The sequence below is a fragment of the Lepisosteus oculatus genome, unplaced genomic scaffold, assembly GCF_040954835.1.
Source record: "Lepisosteus oculatus isolate fLepOcu1 unplaced genomic scaffold, fLepOcu1.hap2 HAP2_SCAFFOLD_74, whole genome shotgun sequence".
Lineage (NCBI taxonomy): Eukaryota > Metazoa > Chordata > Actinopteri > Semionotiformes > Lepisosteidae > Lepisosteus > Lepisosteus oculatus.
In genome coordinates this window covers 169,876-184,315 of record NW_027168298.1, presented here as the reverse complement: position 1 = coordinate 184,315, position 14,440 = coordinate 169,876, and the positions used below count along the sequence as shown (strand labels likewise).

At 42.7% G+C, this 14,440-nt stretch overlaps 1 non-coding gene across 1 annotated transcript; it reads right to left on the bottom strand.

Moving 5' to 3' along the window:
• Window positions 1-251: 251 nt before the first annotated feature.
• Window positions 252-333, bottom strand: trnas-aga (transfer RNA serine (anticodon AGA)). The gene has a single exon. It is a non-coding gene; the product is annotated as a tRNA-Ser (tRNA).
• Window positions 334-14,440: the final 14,107 nt, after the last annotated feature.

Here is a 14,440-nt window from a genome sequence, read left to right as displayed (position 1 = left end):
CGGGGCAGGCAAGAATTCGACCACTGAACCACCAATGCTCAGTGCCTGGGCCTTCAAAAAAGACGCTTTTTTGGTGCTCTGTGCAAAAAGCGTCGACATCTGCTTCCAGCTGCAAAATGCCATTCGCAGACGCTGAAGAATTTATTTCTAAGGCAGCGGGTACAAGCGATTTGGCGTTTTAAAACCACCAGGAACAGCAAAGAGGCACGTTTCTTTGCTTGCGCCGGAACACAACGACAGGAGGTGGACAACGTAGTCGGCAGGATTCGAACCTGCGCGGGGAGACCCCAATTGATTTCTAGTCCATCGCCTTAACCACTCGGCCACGACTACAGCAAGCCCCACCGCGGCTGCGTTTTTGATACAATCTTACCTGGATCGCGAGGCGCCGGCGGAAGCCTATTTCAAAGTCGTTCTCCGTTTCAAAAAAACATTTCCAAAATACAAGCCTTGCAGACAGACACGCCTCAGAGGACTTAAGGGTGGCTTCATGTCGGAATGATAAAGTCTCCCCGTCCGGACATGAAAATGCCACTTTGTTACACACAAAAAAAGAATCAACAACAGAGAAATGCCCACAAGCATTTGAAAAGCCGCACCACGTCGCACTTGAAATAGCTCTTACATTAGTGGTAGACGCAGGAATCGCCTTTTTATTTACGCTCTTACCAACGCGATGGAAAGCAAAACAAAGCAAAGCAGAGCAAAACAAAACGAACAAACGAAAACCCTCACGTCCCGCACTTGCATATAACGCCGTTACGTGCCCAAGCGGTATTGTACGTCATCTTAGCACTGCACCCCGGGGCGTACGGTATATGGGAACGAGCACACGCCACGAATCATCTCGAATCGCTCCCTATAGCTGTAAGGCGCCTTGAAGCGTGCACCCCCAACATTCTTCTTTGCGCATCTGTGAAAGGTACACTCTTGAGCAAACTCTGAACCAGCTCTAAGGAAACTAATCTGATTAAACGTTACTTTGACTCATCCTTTAAGGGACCCTTGTTAATTGGAGAAATCAATGATTTCTAATGAATTCTGTATGCGTTAAAAGTCAGCTATACACAGTATAGCTGCTCATGATGTTTCCCGAGCCGAAACACAGTGCGTTTTTCCAAGCCATCTGACAAAGCCCGCCCACTGAAAACTGCAGCAGATCGTGTAAAGACGTTCAACTTTGTAACTACTGCACGCACAGGAAGCAGAATAAATTCCTCTTTTCAAACTGTCAAAGGTTTGCTTTGCGAACCCTGCAGGACATCGCACAATCTCTTTTGAACGGGGACAAACGATTTCTTATGGGGCGCAGTAAGTACAGACGTTTAAAAAGCTCCACTCATGCCGACGATGCAGCATGAAGGAGCACAACCTAACGTTTGACAGACAAAAGCCGGGCGCCGCTACGAGCAATATGAAATCAAACTGACAGCACAGGGCGTTTCCCGCTGACTCAAAAGTGATCTCGACAGACGCTGTTCTCTGCATAAAGCCGAAAGAGCTAAAGAGCGTTTCTGTTGAGACGTAACAAGTTCGTTTCTTTCTACCATGATGTCACCACGACAAAATCTGTCTTTAAACACCTTGCTCTCGCTTTCGCTTTCGCCGATTGTATTGCAAGCCCGCGGAAGCTGGTGTAGTGTGCTCTCACGAGGCACCAGTTCTGTAGAGTTTGGGCATTTACGGGGACAATTATTAATTGTAGCCAAAAATTATTTTTGTGTAAGTCACAAAAATAATTATTTTAATGGCTTTAGAATCCAACTATGCGATATAACTCAAACAACGCACACACACAGGTACTAATACACGAGGATACATTTATTAATACATAGAATATGCATGTAAACCTAACAGATCTTATCGAGAGGGTTATCAGAATACAAAAGGTATATATTCATTCAGTTACAAAGAGTTACATATATCAAGAGGACATACGTTCAGTATATCATTCATCTAGACCGTTTCATAATTGAACTTGATTACAACTTCTACATTAGATACTCAAAACAAGTACATAACTCTTAGGAATTAAACTGATATCAACTGGTTGGGATAACAATGGAATTCTCGAGCTGTAATGCAGTGAAGTTGAATACTCATCCAATCTCTCGGGATTCAGATCTCCTGTGGGCACAAAGGAACAGTTGCAGGCTGTTGCTGTCCAATCCGCACTCTCTGGCTAGGTGCCAGGCTGTGCTGTGCTGCTTGCGACGGTGCGCTGCTGATGCTCACTGACCGGCTAGTTAGTGTTGGCTTTAACTAGCAAAGTTTGTGCACAGGAGAAAAGATGACTGTGGGTCCCAGCAGGTCAGGAAGAGGACCGATTCGTTCCTGATGAAGCGCTTGTTCTGAATAGTGATTCAGCTGTCCACAGTTCTGACCTGTTCACGAGGTTTGCTGCTGATGCTAACCTCGGGTGGATCCTCTGGTTACTCGTGGCAACCTCCGCTCTCGACTTTTAGAACAGAGGAAAGTACTGGCACTCAGACGCACTGGCCGTTCCGTGGTTGTCCGGGCTGAGTCTCAGGATGGTCAAGAGGCGCGCTGTGAGAATGTCCTGCCCTTGGGAGCCTTCTGCTCCTGGGCCGTCCTGCCATGGATTTGTCTTGCACCCCTGGAATTCTCCTTAGAATTCTCCTACTGGAATAGTCCTACTAGTTCTCCTTCTCCAGGCTCTCTGTTGCCTGTTTTTACCTGGAGGAACTTCAGCTTGTCATTGGCTGAAAGTTTAATGGGCATCAGAGTCCCACATGGGTTACATGGCCCTACCAATCCCTGACTGGTTGATCAAGGTGAGATATGAGTCACTTACTCCTGACACCTAGGAATGCAATCCAGATGTCCATCTGGCACTCCCTAGACAGATAGGCGCCAATGGATGACCATTGATCATGATAGCCAGGCTCAGCTAAGTGCATCCCCATTTGGGAGCTGTCCCTTATCAAAAGAAAACATCTTTAAATCAGCCTGCATGAATAGTTTCTCTGTGGTGCAGCCACAGAGATGAAGAGAGAGATGGGGCCTCATTTGGGAAAGCACAGCAACACTTAATTCTGTCTTATTAACAAGCATTGCCTCTACATATCCCCCCTTTTTGAAGGTCACGAGGTCCTGAGGCGTTGTTGCCTTCAAAACAAAACAGAGTTAAGTGATGTCCCTTGTCATTAGAACATTAACCTTAAATGTCCACATTACTCCTCGAGAATTCATACCGGAACCAGCATTGGGAACAAACAGGATGAATAACATCTGGAGTATGTATAAACAAGGTAGGAGACATCATCTCAGTCTAGGCATTACAAATCAGGAAGTTCACTGTCAGTATCTGATACCTCTGTAGGCAGATATTTGGGGAAGAGGTAACTTCCTTTCTTTTGAAATGCTACCTTTGACTCATTCGTGCTACCTGGAGTACATCTTGATGTAAGAGTACAGCATTCAGAGTACATTGTCAGTCATGATCCAGCTTCCCAGCACCAGTGTTACAATAACACCGGTTCCTGTTCCCAGCCCCCCTGATGAACCATGACACCTGTGTTGGGCACCTGCCAGGGTGGTTTGGAGGTTTGTTCCATTAAAGCAAACTAACTACCTGTACATCTTCAGGGCTTACTGTTTCTTGGATTTCTATCCAATTCAATAGTGTGGCACCTGAAGGCATCCACGACCTCAAGTTTGGTCTTATGTTGTCTGGTTGCAGACCGTACAGTGTTAAGTTACCATGCTGTACTATGGCCTCCTTGGGAACTTGCAGGAAACTGTTGGTTAGGTAGCTGCATTGTGGTAGCTGTATCATGCCTGTCACAAGTTATAGTGACAGTTAAATGTGGTGTGCTGACCAGCCATTTACTTCCCACCTGCTCTTCATGGGGTTCATTAACCTCCCTCTGCTCGTTAGTAGCTTTACACCCTTCATTGGTGGATCAGTTAGACACAGCCAATGGATAGCTTTGGTAGCCATACCCATCTCAAGATTTGGAACCGAATTCAATCTTGGATTGCCTTCTGGGTGAGCTATGAGCAATGGGTTTAATGTCACATACTCCTCTACTGAGAAGAGTGAAATCAAGTGGGTTAGGATTTGTGCTATGGCTAGACTGGCTACAGTGGCACTAAGCTCCCTTAACAGGTCTTGTGTCAACATTCTGGCCTGTTGCACACAAGCATAAACCCACTGTATAACACCAACAATCATGTCCACTAGGTGGGGGATAAGATTCAACCCTGTTGCATAGGAAGTTGCCTGTAGGGTTTTCCCTAAGCTTTCCAACTTTTGCTGCTGTTGATACAGTCTGTCACTACCCTCTGGCACCTCTGACACCTGCCTTCTTGGGGCAGTCAGGGTGAGAGTGCCAGTAGCACACAAACCTACCAGAAATAGCAAACACACAACAGTGGCGGCAGCAATCACTGTTTGATTGAAAGTGTTTGATCACTGTTTGAAAGACCCAAAAGTCTTTTCGGGTGGCTGATCCCAGTCATCTCCTTCTGAGTGACTGTCCCCTTTCTAAGCTGGCGCAGCATGTACATGGTCTCTTTCTCAGTATGCCATGTGGCATCTTGGGCACCAACATCCTGGAAATCTGAGGAGATCTGACGCAGCTGCTGATGCTGCTCCTCCATTTCCAGGACATCTGCTTTTTCGATTTGTTCATGCCTGTGCTCTAGGAACCCTGCAGGGGGTGGTGCAGCGGTGGAGCATGCCTGACCCTTGGCTTAGTGGTTATCTGGAGCACCTGAGGGATCTGGGATTGTTACTCCATTCTCACTGTTCAGGTCCACCCTGCACACTTCCTGATTGAGGAATCCCTCTATCGGCATGTTTACAATCGTTCGCTGGACGTGGGTGTAGGACACCTGCTCGCTCCCCCCTTCCCTCTCTAGGGGTTCAGGGAGCTGCCCCAGCACTGGGATAGCTAGTTCACTGTCTTCGAACTCACCATCACCCACCAGGCCCATGTCAGTGCAGGCGGGGATTCTGACACCCCCCTTTTCCATGTTCTGCACTAACAGTCGGGTGGCTTGCCCATCCAGCTCCAGTCTGGCTGAACCACTGTTGGTCAGACTCAGACTGACAAACTGAGCTGGTGGCTGTAAGAAAACCGGCTTGGCTTTCATTCCCTGTCCCTTCTGGGGGACTGGGTGTATTGGCAACCCTGCCGTTGAGGCAGGAACAATCAGGTCAATCTCACTCACTACCTGGTAGTTGTGAGAAATAATGTTACCTGACTGCAGGTTCCCTGGGTCACAGCAGAGGGAATCTCTGTGAATCTCTCTCAAATTCCTCAAATTATCATATTCCCGCCCCTTATGCAAAACCAAATCCTCCTCCCATCCCAGTTTATCCTCGTTATTATAAACAAAATCCACCTAAATTTTCAACATAAAGCATTACACAAAATCAATACCTCAACACGCCATACTCAACAACGATAATTCACCAACAGCCAGAACATGTAACTTCACATTCTCAAATAGACCTCATTTCTATAGCCCCACCCCTTATGCAAAACCAACATCCCTCCCCTGTTCTCTCTATCCGCTGGCGTTTGTAATCGTTTTTATTTTCAAATAAATTTTAGCAAAGTCATGTATTTTAAAAATATTAAGATTTCTATATTTATGTCTTTATTTTGTGGTTTCATTAGTAACAAAGGCTAAACTTTCTTGGAAAAATGTATTTTATGTAAACCATGTTTGCTATTAATTCATTTATGGCTAGAATATGTTCATAGTCTTCCAATGAAAGGAGGGTTCCTTTCGCCATAGTCAGGTTGACATTAGAAGCTGGCCACGCCCGGACTGTTACACCAAAGCATTAGCATGTTAAAGCGATTTCATTGAGGAGTCTAGCTTTCTTAACTAGTAAGTACTGTACTTCCTTGGTTTTTGAGGGGGGGAGGTGTCTTTTGCTGGAAATCTCGCCCCCTTCTACTTTGAAAATACTTGTGAAACCGGTTTAATTCGCCACAGCCAGAACTCCCGCAGAGAGGGGGGTTGTATGCAGCGTATCGGTATACAGTAGATGGGAAAGCCAGAGCCGACCGCTACGCCGCCCACGTGTTATGCTCTTCGTTTATGTCTAAACCGGAACACATCATTATATCTCATTTTGTAGTTCTTAAAAAAAAAATCGTTTGCCCAGTCAAACAGTATTGTTGTTATTGTTTTTAACCTGTAAAGTGCTTTGAGGAGCCACCTTTAAAGGCGCCATATACAATAAAGTTCATTATTATTACTATTGTTAATTTGCTGGACAGAGAGGTGAACATTATTACACAGAAGACAAAGATAGCGATTTACGTTGCATTGTGCATTGTGCTGCTGTAATACAGTTTTAAATAATTAAAAGTCTAAACAGTATCAGCTTTATTTATGGGTTTTAAATAACGGCGATTTAAACGCGATTTAAATCAATATAAATGTTTATATTGTAACGCATAGGTGACTATTCATTGTTATTAAAATGACTTAAATTCGATCATGTTGTGATTAGAAATATACATTTGTTTGGTGCGAGTGAAGTTTTATTTAATCTCTGAGCCATATTGATTCTTATGGAAGCCAATTTCCGCCAGGGAGTAAAAAAAAAAAACACACTATGGTATTCTCTCCGATGCAGTGCAGTTAAAAACATATCTCTGATGCTGTTCCTAAATGAATATCGTTTATGACCATCAGACGCTTTATGCTCCTTTTCTTTTTAACAGTAGATTGAACAGGGAGAGGCATTTCATGATGTACTTTTAACTGATGAAACAACAGTGTCTCTGGAACAGTTTTCAACCACGTTGTTTTATAAAAAGGGGAGATATGTGAACAAGCAAAACCCAAAACAAACATGTACACCATACGTACGCGTGAAGCTAAAAGTTTAGCCTTTTCACTAATGTAACCACTAAATAAAGACATATAGAAATCCCTACATTACAGACTGTATATGGCTAGTATTGGTAGTTTAAAGAAAAAATACAGACCAGTATTCCACTTTCTCCCTAAACATTCTGACCATGTTACTCTTTACTGTTACTGACCATATTAAGTTTAAGTGCCTGTGGGCACTTTTCCTGTCCGTGGGAGGTGGACCGTCTTTCATTAGAAGGTTAGTCTGTTCTACTCTGAGAATGTAGCGGGGGTGGAAAGTGCCCGCGGTCATTTAATTAGTATTAAAATTCGCACTGATTCCCTTGCGAAGATACGGACATAGGAATATTTGTGTGTGGTCAAAAAAATGGCATAAAAACAACAAAGTGAAGGCTGTGAAAACATTCACAATGTACTTTATACACAAAGCAAGTGTTCTCATAACTTTAGGAGGTTTCGTGAAAATGCTACAGGCGTGCCAAAATCGTTTTTTTTAAATTCAAGGTGACTTTACCGCTGTTTTCATTTTCAGATTGTGAATCAAAAAAGGCATTTAATTAAACGCACGATTGCGATTTTAATCAATTACTGTATTGATTGAAAGATACATTCTGTACAGATACAGTACAGTCACATTCTCCTGTCGTCCAGTGGTGTAAAACGAATTAGCAGGTGCTTGAGATAACATCCCACTGAGTGGAATGTTCTCATTTGTTCTCAAGTGTAAAAAGAGGTGATAATTCTTAATAATTCCGTGTCGCATTAACTAACCTCTTCAGTTTATTCCGCCAGACAGTACATTATTATAATTATATCATTATTAAGTTGTTTAGATACGCAATTCCATATTATATTCCCTGTTAATCAAATTCTAAAAGTATGCATTTGTTAGATAACAAGCGAATTCACAGAAAAGGCTAAATACTATCACTTTTCACAAAGTATATAATCCTAATATGGTCAGAAGGAGCACGTAAAAATGTTTCCCAAATAACAACATGTAAGACTTTGATGCTTAAAATGTTTAGGGAGAAATGGAATACTGGTGTGTATTTTTTCTTTAAACTACCAAGACCAGCAATATACAGTACAGTTTACATACATTAATATGTTTATATTCCTAAATTAAAATCGTTTATGAGCATGTGAAAGGCATGGTGAATCGGAGATTCTCAAGAATTACATTGTATGATTAGAAATGAATGCGTGATCGGATCAACTAAATGCTGTGGTGTTACTTTTTGTCAATGAAAAAATAAACTATTTTCGTTTACAAAGACGGTTACAAAGAATGTGGACCAGGGTAATACTTTGAGCTTACAGCTTGTCCAAGGTCATTCATTATTAATACTCTTAGTAATATCTTCAGTAAAGACTTTGATGCATAAAATATTCCTGCATAATTAAAATATTTATGATAAAGGTGGTAGGTTGTGTACTTTTGTCCAACAGAACAATCTTGCTTTTATAAAATATACCGCCTTTTTAATGTTTAATGATTAACATGCTGTAATACACTGTTTAAATTTAAAGTCTAAAGAGTATACACCTTAAATTCTTAATTGAATAAAGATTGTCCCTCAGCAGTGATCAGGATTCAAAACTGACGTTTTCTGGTGACAGCTCAAATGCTGTACAGGAGAGGTTAACCTTTATTAGCTCCACCTGGCGATTTTACAAGGTGATTCCGGATACTATTAACATAATCTAATTTGCGTCCGGTATGATGCGGTATACTGCGACACGCCCACCGTGTTATACCGCAGCGTACCCCGCTTGTTTTGAATGGCTGCATATGTATATAGACTCTATATATACATTTGGTGCATGCCACAATTTTGGATGGTGGTGGAGGAATAGGGATTTTCTCAACACAGCAGGGACTCCAGTTAAGAATGCTGGGTTTATCTCTGAACTGTTAGAAGCTTTGCAGCTACTGACTGAAGTAGCTGTGGTAATGTGTAAATCACATAATAAAGAAATGTTTCCAGTAACTCGAGGGAACAACTTTGCAGATGCAACTGTCAGGTGAGCAATACTTGTAGAACAGTAGTCTGAGACCTCTGTGAAGCAGAGAAATGGACATGGTTAGAAAAGATTGTGGGGCTGCATGATGATGGGGTGTGGAGCTGACAGCACACCAGACGCCCTGCATGCCCTCACAGCCTAATGCCCTTTATAGCCCGACAAATGCACTCTGTTGGACACCCAGGTGGGAGTCAAATGGTGTGCCGGTTACCCAAAACTGGGTGAGAACCGGGTTTGAAGCCGTAACCACTTATGTGGTATCTGGATGTAATGTTTATCAAAGGAACTCAACTACAGTTCAGGTGCGGGTGCAACAGCTCAAAAGGCCTGCTACTGAGGAACCTTTCAAACCTGGGAAATTGAAAATTGTAAAGGGAAACCTGGGCTCTTATAATCTGTTTTCCTGGTGGGTTGCTGCCACTGCCTCTGTGTCTACCAAACACTTGATAACAGAGATAAGCCCTCGGTGGGCACTGCCCTGCCCCTTGTATTATGATCAAGGAACACACTTCACAGGGAAGGTGTGTCAGGCTGTGGCTGCATTGTTCGGAGTGAGATGGACTGAGATCACCCTCAGTCTGCTGGAACAGTGGAATGAAGGAACAGATCTCTGAAAGATCGACTAGACATCAGACTGAAGGAACGCCATGGGATGCGGGCTGGATCAAACAGAACTGTGTAACAGCCTGTTTGATATCATCACGGGCCAATCAATGAAACTTCCTGGAGGGATGAATTTAGCTGGAGGAATGGATTGTTGAATTTGCTAATTCTCTATTGTAGTATTGTAGGTTGCTAGGACTTAGCAAAGCACATCTATGATGAAGAAAAATATATATCATAATTATAATCCAGATGATTGGGGCATTGGTACATGGCTACAGTCTGTGCTAGGAACATGGAGAGGGTCTCTGGTTCAATACATATTTGTGGGTCTGGTATTATTCGTTATGATCATATCGTTAATATCCTGTTTGAAAAACATGTGGACTAAAGCTGCTGCTTCTGTGCTAATTGTACACCCTGAAGGGATCATGAAGGTCAAAAAATGATTTCATGGGAAAGGTTCTCTTATCTAGTGGCAGAACCTGATGGGTAGAACAATATAGCTTTAAGGGGGGTTACCCTTGGGAGTGATTCCCCTAGATGCAAATGATTATTGTGGTTTGTTTGCTCATAATAAGATGTTTTGCAGGAACGGAACAAAGAGAAATTTTACAACTTCAGCTAGAATTGTTCTGCAAAACGTCACAGCTGAGGCAGGGGAACAATGTGTAGATTTTTCTAAGAGTTATTACCCAGTTGTTGACCAATCTGTTGACCAATGTTGACCAAAAAAGCCTAAGATTATGCTGGGCTCCAGCCCACAGGGATTTACCTGTGCTGTAAGAACTAATGAGTGAATAAGGAGACTGGATTCTGGTGAAAGACTTCAGGAAAAAGAAATGGTGTTCACTCAGGTGGAGGGGGCTGTACCAGGTGCTGCTGACCACTGCCACTGCTGTGAAGGTCACAGAAATGGTGCCCTGGATTCATGCTTCCCACTGTAAAAAGGTCACAAACGAACTGAGCAAAGCGCAGGAGTGATGTCTCCACAAGGACAGATGGGGATAACCTGCGTGGGACTGATGTGCACAGCCTTTTTCCTTTTTATGTAGAAGCCTGTCACCACCCCAAAAGAGGAAGAATCTAAACACGAAGCCTCTTTGTATACAAACTGGCTGAATGAAACTGATAATGAGGGGGATATGAGTAATTTGTGGTATAAATTTATAAATCATGCTGTAAAGTTAAAGAAATTTAATGCATCTTGTTATATATGTGCTTTAATGCCTCATTCTACAGCCTCACCCATGCGACTTTTTATGAAATGTACTCTTTTATTAATATCACGTTAGAAGGCTTAGACGCTATCAAACAAGAATTAAGGGGAGTTAGATTAATGGTACTTCAGAACAGGTTCGTGCTGGACCTTCAAAATGCAGCATCTGGAGGAGTCTATGCTTTAGTAGGAGACTCCTGTTGTACATATATTCCAGCTAATGACGATGATTACGGAAATATTACGCTCGCTATTCAGCATTTGAAAGAACTAAAAGACAAGGTGAATAAAGAGAGAGGCATAAAAGATACACTGGCTTTTCTCTCCTGGTTAGAATCACTGTTTGGGCCAGGGGGAATGTTTTTCTTTTAAGTTACTAACACCGATTATAGGGGCTGTGATACTTGTCTTCCTGTTTTTATGTTGCTGTATGACATGTATTATTCCAATGCTTCGAAATATGGAAATATGGTACCTAGGGGGATAAACTGTTCATCCTTCCAGTCTGGAGAATTGGCAGCTGTCTGACGTCAGTAAGTGATCCTTAAAAAATTAATAGTTCCATGACAGTGTGCATCACCAGAAAATCAATTTCAATGCATTAAAACTCTTGTTATCCTTCTGATCATTGAAGTGTCATTGCCCCAGCACTGTATACTCTTACTTTTGACGCCTGTCTGAAGTTGGATCCATTTCTAAGAATGGTGACTCACATATCCTCATGCTCAACTTTGGCTCAACCACACAAACTATGAAGTTAATCATCTGCTTTTGCTCCAAGATTTGTGTTACTAGGCTCTCTCCTGGGGATCCTCGTGTTCAAACATTGCCCTTATTGTGGATGATCCATGACAGAATTCAGGGAATTCAGAATTCTGATACCTCAGCTCAGATTCTGACTGGGCAGACTGTCATTGCCTGGTGTGAATGTGTGCATATCTGTTTTTGTGCATGTTCTGTGGCCTGTTGTACAGTACATCACAAATGAAAGGGAAATGGAAAACTAAAATAAGACTCAAGTGTTTTATCTTTCATTAACAGTGTTTCATTAGTATCTATGCTAGATCCTGTCATCCACTGCTTACCACGACAGGCTCTAGCACGGGATAGCAGCTAATACATTTAACAATCTCACTGCACAATGTTGTATATTCAAGGGCTGATCTTCTGTACTTTTTCTTTCACTTTTCATTTCCTGGAAACTCAGTCCTGCCAGGAATAATCTGAGAACATAATCAATCTGAGTGAAATTCTAAGCAGAGGAAGATTGTTTTACAGAGTCAACAAGGTCTAATTCAAGGTCATCAGCACTAACAAGATTCTCTCTGGAGACAGGCGATAAGAAAATTGAAAGTGTGTATTGTTACACAACAGCAGAGACTATGAGTTATGCTATCATGAGAGTGGTGATGGATTTTTTTCATTGCTTAGTTTTGCAGGTTCTGTACATTTGAACATTCAAAGTGACTAAAGTAAAGGAGTTTTCCCTTTTTACCACATAATTCCCAAAGATCAACACTAATAGAAAGCCTAATTCCAGCCAAGATTCAATTACTGTCTCTCAGGCATCCCAGCAGTGGATTTCATGACTTCAGACAGCCATCTTTATCAGTGGAGAACTCAATGCTCTGAGCTTTACTGGCAGAGTCTCACACTGGGTAATATGTTGGTAAATAATGTCCTATGGAATTCTACTATTGATAAATTCTACTATGGAACTGCGATGTGTCCTGAAAAAATCTTCTATGATAGTGGTACAGTCCATCACACCCCACCTACAGCCTTTAAAAGAGAAAAAAAAAACTGACAACAACAAAGTAAGTCTGGTGTAATCAACTAGGTCTTGCAAACATACTTAACCTCTTCCAGCTACCAACATTACAAATGCTGTTTACACATTAGATGGTTATTTTTTGGCTTCTGATATTATGGTGGAAAAAGAGCCCTGGAATCTTTGTAGAAGGACAAAAGACGGAAAGAACAGGCAGTGTAACCATGGCGAAGAGAAGGGAAATATTGGAGAGAGCTTTTTTCATACACTTTTTATCGTTGTTTTTCCAGCCCAACAATGATCAACAAATATGGGCAGGCGTCCTGTGCCAAATCCAATCTACCTTTCTTCCAAGCATACAGGAATGTCAGTGAATTAAATATTGACATATGAAAATACCCAAAAATATGCAATCACACATATGCAGTTTGAGCAAACATAAGACAATACCCAAGTACCACAAACTACCAGGCATCATAAGCAGTTCAGGTGGGGAGCTGTGTCAGCATGCGTAGGCTGCAAAGGAACAAGTAATAGGTCTATTCCATGCTTAAAAGAGAAGAAAGAAAACACAACATTTCAGCCGTGGAGCCCTCACACCTGAAGAAGGCTCCACGGCCGAAACGTTGTGTTTTCTTTCTTCTCTTTTCATCTAGTGTCATTAGCCAGTTCCTGTCAAAATAAAATAGAAAAGGATAACATTCTAGAGAGAGTTTGAAATACCAAGGTACAATTTAAACCATATTTCTTCCACTACAACCACAATATTTTGGAGAGATCGCTGAGCCTAACTGTTCTGGCATGTCCGTTAGCCTCCGTCCTGCTTCAGCAATGAATGCAACGGGGCACATTCTGAGGGAGATGCGGTCAATCAGGTTGCAGGAAAACCATGCTATGCTTTTTTTTGAGATCCTGAAAAGGACAGAGGGGCCATGTATATGTGTGCAGCTGGATATGTTATTGCAGGTGGCGTAGCAAATTCTGCTGAAGCCCCACTGCCTGGTGTGGACGGTAGCTGTGCATGTTGCAGCAGAATTGTGCATGTGAGATCAAGGGGGCATGTCATGTGTTTGAGCACTTCACTCCCTTCCGGAAGCACGTGATTCCCTGAGTCCAAAAAATTTGTAAGTTCTTTGGATGACCTGTGGACCGATCTTTCACGATGAAGAATTCCTTAAGAAGAATAGATCTCGGCCCACCATCCCAATGCCTCCATCTGAAAACAGCAACCTCCCACTGCCCTTAGTCTGCAAGGCAGTCCTTTCAAGTGCGATGATGACGCCGGGACCTTCGTTGCCTATTGTACGAGCTGAACTTTTGTGCTCATCAATTCAAGGCTCTTTCCATCAACTCATCTTGTCTTTTGACGCTTCATGTTTTGTACTCCTTTGACTATCGGCATATCGGGTGACTGCAAACACTGAAGTTCTTGCTTACGGAGTGTGGAACAGTGTTTTCAAGTGATCGCTGTTCTGTCATGTTGACGCCGAGCGAATCTTTCTTTGGCAACATGGGCAGGCTGACAGCAGCGCGAGCTAAAGTAATGGCAAATTTCTTGACTTATTTCTGAATGTGAATGTTCTTTAGAAAAGGGATGCGGCGTTGCTTCTCCCCCGTGTAAAGGTCACGCATTCCAGACGTGGTTATGAGCGAACAGTTGCCGCAAGTGTTTGAAAAGAGCAAGAGAGGAAGCAGCCCTGCCCCGTGTGAGGATCAAACTCAGGACCTTCAGACAATGAGACTGACGCGCTACCAACTACACCAACGAGGCCAGCTGCAGTACACAGCTGGAAAGTTTGCCTCATATGGATTTCAGTCGCCCATTCCCTAATCTTTAGACGCCCTCTGCTGGATGTTGCATTTGCCTTTTGATCTCACCGATACTTTTTTGGTCTGTTTCTGTTGCGAGTCCGTTTTTCAGATCTCACCTAGCACAAGTCTCTCTGGCTGAA